Genomic DNA, 10,527 nt, shown 5'->3' with positions numbered 1-10,527 from the left:
GTAGGGTTTGATAACTTCAATCTTGGATTGCATCATGAGATTGGAGCATCAATTTTGGGAGGAGCAACCTCCTCTATACCATATTGAACAAAGCCCTCACCAATATGCATATCCAAACCTAGGATATGGTGGATTTCACTATGACTATACCCCTCTACCACTATATACCTATGACCCCTACCCTCAACACAACCCTCAATCACCATATTTTCAAACATCACACCACCACACCCATACACCCCCTTACATACCACCTCAAGATACCTTCTAACATGAATTACCTCCCACATATACAACCTTTTTCCCAGCTAATGAACCTTCCCTCTTACCTAATGGTGAAGCTTTCTCACCCTTGGCCCAAGATCATCAAGACCTTCAAGCCTTTCTCCAAGAGCAAGAAAGATTCCGAAGGACACAAGGGCAATTTGTGGCAACCATAGCCAAAGCGGTGAACCATTTAGTCCTTCTACGCTCATCCGATCAAGACACTTCTCTTGAAGAATGTGAAGGATCAACTAAAGAGTGGAGTGAAGAGGAGAATATGGAGCCTCAAGGGAAAGAAGAAGAGTTAGAGCTTGAAGTGCAACTAGAGGAAGAAAGGGAAGTATGTGAACCGGAGGAGAGAAAGGAGGAATTAAAAGAGGTTGATTAAGATAAGGATTCCATCATTCATGATTTTTTGTCCTCCTTGATCAATCCCCTTGATGATCCTAATGAGCCTATTTCCATTGAGTTTGAGAGAGAAATGGAGGTAGACTTCTCACAACCTCCTTGTTATGATTTGAGTGATGGGGAAGAGGAAGTTAGTGAGGAAGTAACTTCGTTCCAAGAACACATTGAGTGGGTGGCAATTTCACCATTGAGCTTCATTGGCCTCCACCAATATGCTATCTTGGAGACGGATTACTAACTCAAGGTCCTTCTTGGGTTGGTACATGGTGGAGAAAGGAGTGTTGGTTGCCAAATGAGTCCAAGGCTTTTCAAGAAAGTCAATTCAAGACTTGGAGTTCAAGTGGGGTGTAGAGCACAATTGGGTGATTTTTGGAAATTGTTGGATTGCTACAAGGGTCAATTGAGAACTTGTTCATCCAACTTGGAGCATAGAAATCCACAAGGAGAGCGGATACCTCGAATATGGGATCCCAGAGGAGCTTTAAGAGCCAAGCATGGATGGAGATTCAAGGAGGAGTGGAAACACAAGCCACCCTAGCAAGAGTCTCCTCAACAAGTCCAACTTAAGGAGTATAAACCAAAGTGCTAGGTGGGAGACACCCCACCATGGTAACATCTTTCCTACCTTTTTCTCTTTGTTTATAGTTTTGATTTCTTGCATTTTAGCTTATCTTGGCTTGGCTTAGGTTAGTTTAATTTTGAGTTGGTAGGTTAATTATCATATGGATCATGCATTTATGAATTTTGGATGTTTTGGGGTTGAATTTTGGATGAGCTAAGGCTTGGCACCTTAGATTTTAAAGGAAAAGTTTTGGAAAACAGGACATCTGTTTGTACACACACACCGTGCGCGTGCACAAACCTCTTTGTTTCACGTCTTGTGCATACACATCGAGTTGTGCGTACGCACACTAGCTTACTCCCTCTCTGTTGGGAGCGCGAGCACACCTTGTGCGAGCGCATACCCTCTATTTTGCACCCTGTGCGTGTGCACACTCTTGTGCGTATGCACACAACCATCATTTCGCGCTCTCTGTGCGGTCGCACAGGCTTGTGCGTTCGCACGCGAACTTGCATCCCTTCTGGTGGGAGCGTTGGCACAGCCTGTGTGCATGAACCCCAACCCTTTTTGTTCCTGTGCGCGCACATGTACCTATGTGCGTACGCAAACATGATCCTTGTTAAAAAAAATATTCTGTGCGTGCACACGAGCTTGTGCGTACGTACACACCTCTTACACCCATTATGTTCAGAGCATCCGCACGACTTGTGCAAATGTATACCTCCCCTTTTCACCTAATGTGCGTACGCACACATGTCTGTGCGTCCGCACAAGTGCTGTTTTGAGCAAAATTTTTATTTCCCATCCATTTAAGCCCTAACGCACTTCCGCCCCCTCCACCCCTCTCTTTTCTTGCTTCTTCCATGTTTTTTCCTCTTGTTTTACTTAACCTTCATTGCATTTCATTTTCATTTTAGTTATTATATTAGTTTTACATTAGTTGTTTCTATTTAAATAAACTGCAAGTGTTTTCTTGATGTTGATAGGGTTGCTTGTTGATTGAATTTCATCAATACACTTATACCTTGCCTTAATTTACTAGTACCTAGTGGGTTTGAATATTCATGTTTTGATTGTACCACTAGGACAAGTTATGTAAGTACATTGAACTAAGTGATTTGAGTTGAAATTACTTGTTCATCATGATTTCCATATTAAATTCATCACATGACCAGTACTTGCTCCTTGTTAATGCTTTGCATTTGTTTGAGTGACTTAACTTGATTTTTATCAAGCTTACCACTTTTTGTAACAAGTATCTTTACCATGTGACTCTTTCTTAATGTTCATGATGAAAAAGTGATTTTCTTTTCATTGATGGATTGGTTGTTGTTTATTGTGCAATTTTATATCAATCTTGCGCTTTTACTTGCACAAGTTCAACATCCAATATCCCGATTACTCAATTCACTTTTGTGGTTACCTAGGTTTGCTTGTGTCTAAAGTTTTTCTTATTCTTTAATTGCTACCTAGGCCATCTAATTGAGAAGCACATGCTTACTTTTTCCTTGTGTGGATGCCCTTTTAACCGGTCGTTGTGTGTGTTCCAACCGCGCTCATAATTGGAAAACACACACGGCTTATCTCATTTTCATCATACCACACCATTATGGAAACTTTCTCAATTAGATGCTTATTTACTCCCTCCTTTACATTTTTGTGCTACTTGTCCTATGCTTTTTACTTATAATGTATTCATTTTTTAGGATGAGACATAAATGCAAGGAGCCGGGAGAGGAGGAGGACGCCGAAAAGAGAGATGCTAAGAATGCATTGAAGTTGGCAATTTCCACACAACCCGAGCCCCGCATCCGCTAACTGAAGGTGGAGTACTTAGAGACAATCCCCTCGGATTGTGTTCGTGCACGGAGGACCATGCAAAGCTTAAGTGTGGGGGAGGATCCTCCATTTTGGGAGTAAACTTTGTTTTCCTAAAGACTTTGCACTTTTATTTTTGTTTTCTTTTATTATGTTTCTTGTAGATATTTGTTAGTATTTTTTATTATTCCATATTTACTCTAGTTAATATATATATATATATATATATATATATTACATTTTCATGGTATATATAGTATAGATAGAAGTTATGATTGGATGATGTGAATAGCATATTGCTTAGTTCAATTTTGTCCTAATTGTTCATGTTAGTTTTTGCGATGTTGAAAATTAGGAATAGAACTAGGAAATAATTTTGGTGAAAAACAACAATGATTTTCAAGAATTTTGTTTCAAGGGCGTTCTATTGAATTGATTTGGAAAAAATTGTTTTTAAAACTTGCTAGAATGATCTTTATGGAACATAGAAGAGAGAAAGAACAAAATACCTTGTGAGTTGTTGAGCCTTAATGAGTGGTTACACATTTTAACCACTATTTTTGTTCATTGTGTGCTATGCTTCCTCTATGATTGTAATCTTGGTTTTGCTTGATTCTTTATTTTCAATATTTGATGTTATGAGCATTTAGCATGATTGAGGCCATATTTGAACTAAACTCACTCACCCATATAGCCTTATTTGCATCTACCCTTGTTAACCCCTTTTGAGCCTTATTTGCCTCCATTGCTTTCTATATAACCACATCAAAATCCTAAGCGTAAAACCATGAATTACCTTGAATTTCATATTTGATTAGCTTAGGTTGAAGAGTGTGTTTTGTTTAAGTGTGGGGAAAATTTTGGGAAACATTGGTAGTGAATGAAAAAGTTTGTATTGGGCATGCATTGAAAAAGAAAAAAACTTTTGGAAAATGGGTGGACATTCATGTATTAATTTGCTTTAACCATATGCATTGGTCATTAGAAAAAAAAAAGATGAAAAATGAAATGAAAAAAATAATAATAGGGGACAAAGGTTGCCCCAAAGAAAAGAAAAAAATGAATAAGAAATGCATATGTGGACTTGTATGAAAAAGATGCATGAATGTGTATAAAAAGTGTGATTATGGGAAGTTAGGTTGCATATTTTGTTATTTGGTCGATGTAGGTTGAGTTGGGCAGTTGAGCTAATCAAAGATCCAATTCTTTAGTCCATGATAAACCCATATTTCATGGTTTATCTTGTGCTCAATTGAGTGGTTTTTATCAACTCTTTACCCACTTATTCATACTATTTGCATGGTTTTACATTTGCCTTCCTAATTATGTGCTTTGATTGAAAACATGCTTCTTTGGCCTTAAGTTCCCTATGTTTAATCCTCTCTTATTACCATTAGATGCCTTGATATGTGTGTTAAGTGATTTCAGAGATTATAGGGCAGGAATGACTCAGAGGATGGAAAGGAAGCATGCAAAAGTGGAAGGAATACAAGAAGTTGGAGAAACTGCTAACCTCGTACCAGAACAAGTAGAAATAGTTCTTGAACCACCTTTTCCATCATTTTGAGTTTTACTTGTTTATATTACCTACATAGTTCTTTTATCCCTTTATTGCTTGTTAATTACAATTTTGTCTTGTTCTTTAATTCCTTTATTTTGTTTGCTCTAAATCATTGAAAACCCCTTTGCTTCTCACAACCAAAATTGGGCGCTCATTGTCACTAGTTCCTAGGAAAGACGATCCGGGATTCTAAATAATCTCGGTTAATTGTGTTTTGATTGTGACTATCCTTTTGAATTAAATTTGATTGAGAGGATTCATTACCGGTTTGGACTATACTTACAACGAAAATCTATTAATTCCGAATTGGTATAATTCTCTCTTCGTCACCTAGTATTCCCGTTGTTTGAGGAGGCTCCTCATTTTCAGGGTGGTGGATGATGAGGGAAAAATGATTCCACATAAACTCACCGGCAAGTATACCGGGTTGCATCAAGTAGTAATAACTCACAAGAGTGAGGTCGATCCCACAGGTTTTGATGGATTGAGAAACTTTAGTATGGTGATGAATTTAGTTAAGCCAATATTTGAAGATTTAGGTGAAATTCTACTAACAGAAGTGAAATTGCAAGGAAAATAAAATGTGGAAAGTAAATTGGCAGAATCTTAAATTGTTGAAGGAGTAAATTGCATAAACTTAAAGTGCAAGAAATTAAAAGAGCAGAAACTTAAATTGCAAGGTAAATAGTTGAAACTTAAAGTGCAAGTAATTTAAATTGCTGAATCTAAATTGTCAGGAAACTTAAATTGCATGAAAAATAAAATAATTTGGGTAATGGGAATCAAAAGAGAACTGGAAAATGTAAAGTGCAATAAACTAAAGAACTCTCAGATGACAGAATTCAAATAAGGACTTCAGTACCAAAATAGAAAAATGAAATTGCAGAAGAATTAAAACAGAATAAAAACTTAGATCAACTTTAAAATCCTAAAAGAGAAATTGACAATTGCAAAAGAATAACGAAATAGAAAGAAATTTAGTTCTCAAATGCTCTCTTAACAAAACAAAAAAGAAGAAATTGCAGAAGAAAGGTAAACAGAAAATAAACTATGATCAGATCTTTAATTCATAAAGCTATCAAAGGAAAAGTGAAAGAGAACTCCAAGACGAAGAAATTGAGAAGAATTCTTCAATCCGAAGTCAAAAGACCCAAAGCAGAAAGTAGCAGAAAAGAGAAAGCAAAGCAGAAAGGAAAATTCAGATCTGATCTCAATTCTAAAATTCTCAAAATAAAAATTAAAATAGAGCTCCTTATGAAATTAAATTCCTATCTATTTCTACATTTTCTAATTCTGGCTTCCCGTACTTGGAGTGGGCTTTCTGGCCTTGTATGAAGTGGATCAAAATTGCAGCTTCCAGGGGAACGCTGCGTTCTCAAAGTGAGCGTAGCGTTCACTTTCCCACGCGTACGCATCTTTGATGCGTGTGCGTCCTTTTGTGCTTTTTGCTCATCGACGCATACGCGTCATGTACGCGTACGCATCACTATCAGTCTTCAGCTCCAAATACGCTCGCGCACTCCTTTCACGCCTACGTGCCTTCAGTAGCGTTCTCTTATTGAGCGCTACGTTTGCTTAATGAACGCTGCCCCACACGTGCGCGTAACGTACGCGTGCGCGTCGGTAGCAAAATCTCAATTCGGGCTTCATCACCAGCCACACGTGCAGGTGCTTCCTTCCAAATATCCAATCGACACGTGTGCATCGAATGCAAAACTTTGCCTCCAAATTTGAAGTTCCCCAAAAATGCTAGCTTACTGAACGTAGTGCTCTCTTTTGAAAATGAGCGCCAAGCACTTCCACGCATACGTGTCATGCACGCGTACGCGTGGGCTTCGAAAATTGCCCCTATCGCGTAAGCGTCCCATGCGCATGTGCGTCGCTTACTGAGCATGGTGTTCTTTGTTTGAACGCAATGTTGCTCTGTACTGACCTTATTTCTCTTCATTTTCTCACCTGTATTCAATAAAAACAGCAATCAAAGTCTCACCAAGATCATAAGAATTTGCATCATTCATAATAATCACTTAATTCTTGCATAAATCTCATGGTTTTGTATAAAATTAATGATGTTTGATTAAATCAAGATAAACATGGAATTCTACTCCAATCACTTACTTATTGTTCAAGAAAGTACATGAAACTTAACAAAAGCAAGGAAAAATACTAGTAAAACTAGCATAAGATGACTTGTCATAAGTGGATCTCTAAATGAATTTGCCTTGGCTGGGGTTTCCCAATGTTCCCTCACCATGAGGAACATGCGTTTGCAGTGGTGGAGGTAAGATGATGGCATGTCCCTCTGGTTGGGGCTCGGCTTTGGATTCAAAAGCTATGTGTCTGTCTTTATATTGGTGTTCCGCCATTGTCAAAGAGTGAATTCCAGGTCCTCGGCAACAGCGTCAATGTTCTGAGGGTTACCTGAAACGTTGATTTAGTCCTGGATGTGAGGTCCAGATCCTTTTGTATGGTAGCGTCTGACTTGTTGTTGTTGAGGTGCCGCCTGTTTGAGTTTCTCGTGAGGAGGTGGGGGTGGTACCTGCAAGAGACTCCGATGCTTAAGTTAGCAAGAGCTTTAGATAGGTTTTTAGTAGATTAGAAAGTAAGTTATACCCGAGGGGTGTCAGTGTATTTATAGTAGAGTCGAAAACCACCTTTGTTTGGAGTTGTTCCATCTTTATTGATGGATAACCGTTCCTTTTATTTTGGGAGTTTGTTGGCATCTATCTTTTAAGGGAGATAGAGATTGTAAGAGAGATTTTTGGAGGCAGTTACCAGTTTAGGCAGGTAGAGCTATGCTCTTTTTCAATGTCCGACCTCTTTAAATAGATCGGATAAGGGAGGAGATCCTTTTCCTGGATTGGGCTGACAACCCTTATTGGGCCAGGTATGAAAAAAATTATTTCTCGATAGAAAGACATCTAAGTAGCAAAACAACCCGAAGAGAACATGAAACCACATTTTGGATTTTGATTTGTATATACGTGGTTTTTGGCACAGATAGAGTGCTACTGGCATGAAATTTGGATGCCTATTTTTGTGGTCCTGCTATTAGCTTCGTAGAAAAGTAAAAACTAAAAAGAGTAGAAGAAAAATGAAAATGATATTTATGTATATTATTCTTCATTTCTATTTTTTCTATTTTTTGGCCTATTTTAATAATATAAAATAATTTTTTCTATTTATTAGTATGATGAGCGGATAATTTATACGCTTTTTGGCACTGTTTTTAGTATGTTTTTAGTACATTTTAGTTAGTTTTTAGTATGTTTTTATTAGTTTTTATTTAAAATTCACTTTTCTGGGCTTTACTATGAGTTTGTTTGTTTTTTTGTGACTTCAGGTAATTTCTGGCTGAAATTGAGGGACCTGAGCAAAAATCTGATTCAGAGGCTGAAAAAAGACTGCAGATGCTGTTGGATTCTGACCTCCCTGAACTCGAAGTAGATTTTCTAGAGCTACAGAGACCCAATTAGCGCGCTCTTAATTGCGTTGGAAAGTAGACATCCTGGGCTTTCCAGCAATGTATAATAGGCCATACTTTGCCCGAGATTTGATGGCCCAAACTGGCGTGGCAAATCAGCTTCAGAATTCCTGGCGTCTAACGCCGGAACTGGCACAAAAGTTGGAGTTAAACGCCCAAACTGGCACAAAAGCGGGCGTTTAACTCCAGAAAAAGTCTCTACACATGAAAGCTTCAATGCTCAACCCAAGCACACACCAAGTGGACCCCGAAAGTGGATTTTTATGCCATTTACTCATTTCTGTATATCCTAGGTTACCAGTTCACTATAAATAGGATATTTTGACATTGTATCTTTACCTCATGACACATTACATGTTTCTTATTGTATCTTCTACGACATGAGTCTCTAAACCCCATAGTTGGGGGTGAGGAGCTCTGCTGTGTCTTGATGGATTAATGCAATTACTACTGTTTTTTCATTCAATCACGCTTGCTTCTATTCTAAGATATCACTTGTTCCTCAACTTGATGAATGTGATGATCCGTGACACTCATCATCATTCTCACCTATGAATGTGTGCCTGATAACCACCTCCGTTCTACTTTAGATTGAGTGAATATCTCTTGGATTCCTTAATCAGAATCTTCGTGGTATAAGCTAGAATTGATGGCGGCATTCAAGAGAATCCGGAAGGTCTAAACCTTGTCTGTGGTATTCTGAGTAGGATTCAAGGATTGAATGATTGTGACGAGCTTCAAACTCCTGAGGGCTGGGCATTAGTGACAGACGCAAAAGAATCACTGGATTCTATTCCAACCTGATTGAGAACCGACAGATGATTAGCCGTGCTATGACAGAGCGCGTTGAACATTTTCACTGAGAGGATGGGAGGTAGCCACTGACAACGGTGAAACCCTACACACAGCTTGCCATGGAAGGAGCCTTGCGTGCATGAAGAAGAAGACAGTAGGAAAGCAGAGATTCAGAAGATAGAGCATCTCCAAAACCTCAACCTGTTCTCCGTTACTGCAAAACAAGTATTTATTTCATGTTCTTTTACTTTTCACAAAATAAACCTGAGAATTATTGATATCTTGACTAAGAGTTACAAGATAACCATAGCTTGCTTCAAGTCGACAATCTCCGTGGGATCGACCCTTACTCACGTAAGGTATTACTTGGACGACCCAGTGCACTTGCTGGTTAGTTGTGCGGAATTGTAAGAGTGTGATTGCAATTTCGTGCACCAAGTTTTTGGCGCCGTTGCCGGGGACTGTTCGAGTTTGGACAACTGACGGTTTATTTTGTTGCTTAGATTAGGAATATTTTATTTTTGTTGGTTTATAGTCTTTTATTTGAGTCTAGTTTCATATTTTAAGTTTGGTGTCAATTGCATGCTTTTACTTTCTTTTAATTTTTCGAATTTGCATAGTCTTAGTTGTTTCTTGATCTTTAAAAATTCTAAGTTTGGTGTCTTCCTTGTGTTTTCCTTTAAATTTTCGAAAATTTGTGTTTGATTTTCTAAAAATTTTAAGTTTGATGTCTTTTGTGCTTTTATTCTCTTAAAAATTAAAAAAAAAATCTGTTCTTGGTGTTCATCTTGATCTTCAAAGTGTTCTTGGTGTTCATCTTGACATTCAAAGTTTTCTTGTTTGTTCTCTTTGTTTTGATCTAAAATTTCTAAGTTTAGTGTCGTTTTGTTGTTTTCTCTCTTTCCTCATTAAAATTTAAAAATAAAAAAATATCTTTTCCTTATTTTACTCATAACTTTCGAAATTTTGCATTAAATTAGTCAAAGATTTTCAAATCATATCTTTTTTTTAGTCAAGTCAAAATTCTATTTTCAAAAATTGATCTTTTCAAATCTTTTTCAAAAATCAAATCTTTTTAATTTCTTCAATCATATCTTTTCAATCATTTTTTTAATTGCAATCATATCTTCTCAATCATATCTTTTTCAAAATAATTTTCAATCATATCTTTTTATTTGCTAATTTCAAAATCTTTTTAATTAATTAATTTAGTTTTCAATTTGCTTTGATTTTATTTTTCTTTTAGTTTTCGAAATTTTATTTTATTTTCCATTTATTTCATTTTATTATTTTTTGTCACTTTTAATTAAATAAAATGAAAAATAAAAAAAATAAAAATATAATTTACTTGCAATCCACATCATCTTCCTTTCTCCATCATGGACCTAAGTGGAATTGAGCAGTCCAGAAGGACTCTGGGGTCATATGCTAACCCCATTACAGCTGCATATGGGAGTAGTATCTGTATACCTCCCATTAAAGCAAGCAGCTTTGAGCTAAACCCTCAACTCATTATCATGGTGCAGCAAAATTGCCAGTATTCCGGTCTTCCACAGGAAGAACCTACTGAGTTTTTGGCACAGTTCTTACAAATTGCTGACACAGTACGTGATAAAGAGGTGGATCAGGATGTCT

The sequence above is a fragment of the Arachis hypogaea genome, chromosome 3 (genome assembly GCF_003086295.3).
Source record: "Arachis hypogaea cultivar Tifrunner chromosome 3, arahy.Tifrunner.gnm2.J5K5, whole genome shotgun sequence".
NCBI lineage: Eukaryota > Viridiplantae > Streptophyta > Magnoliopsida > Fabales > Fabaceae > Arachis > Arachis hypogaea.
The sequence above is the reverse complement of the archived record's forward strand: the minus strand, read 5'-3'. Positions refer to the sequence as shown.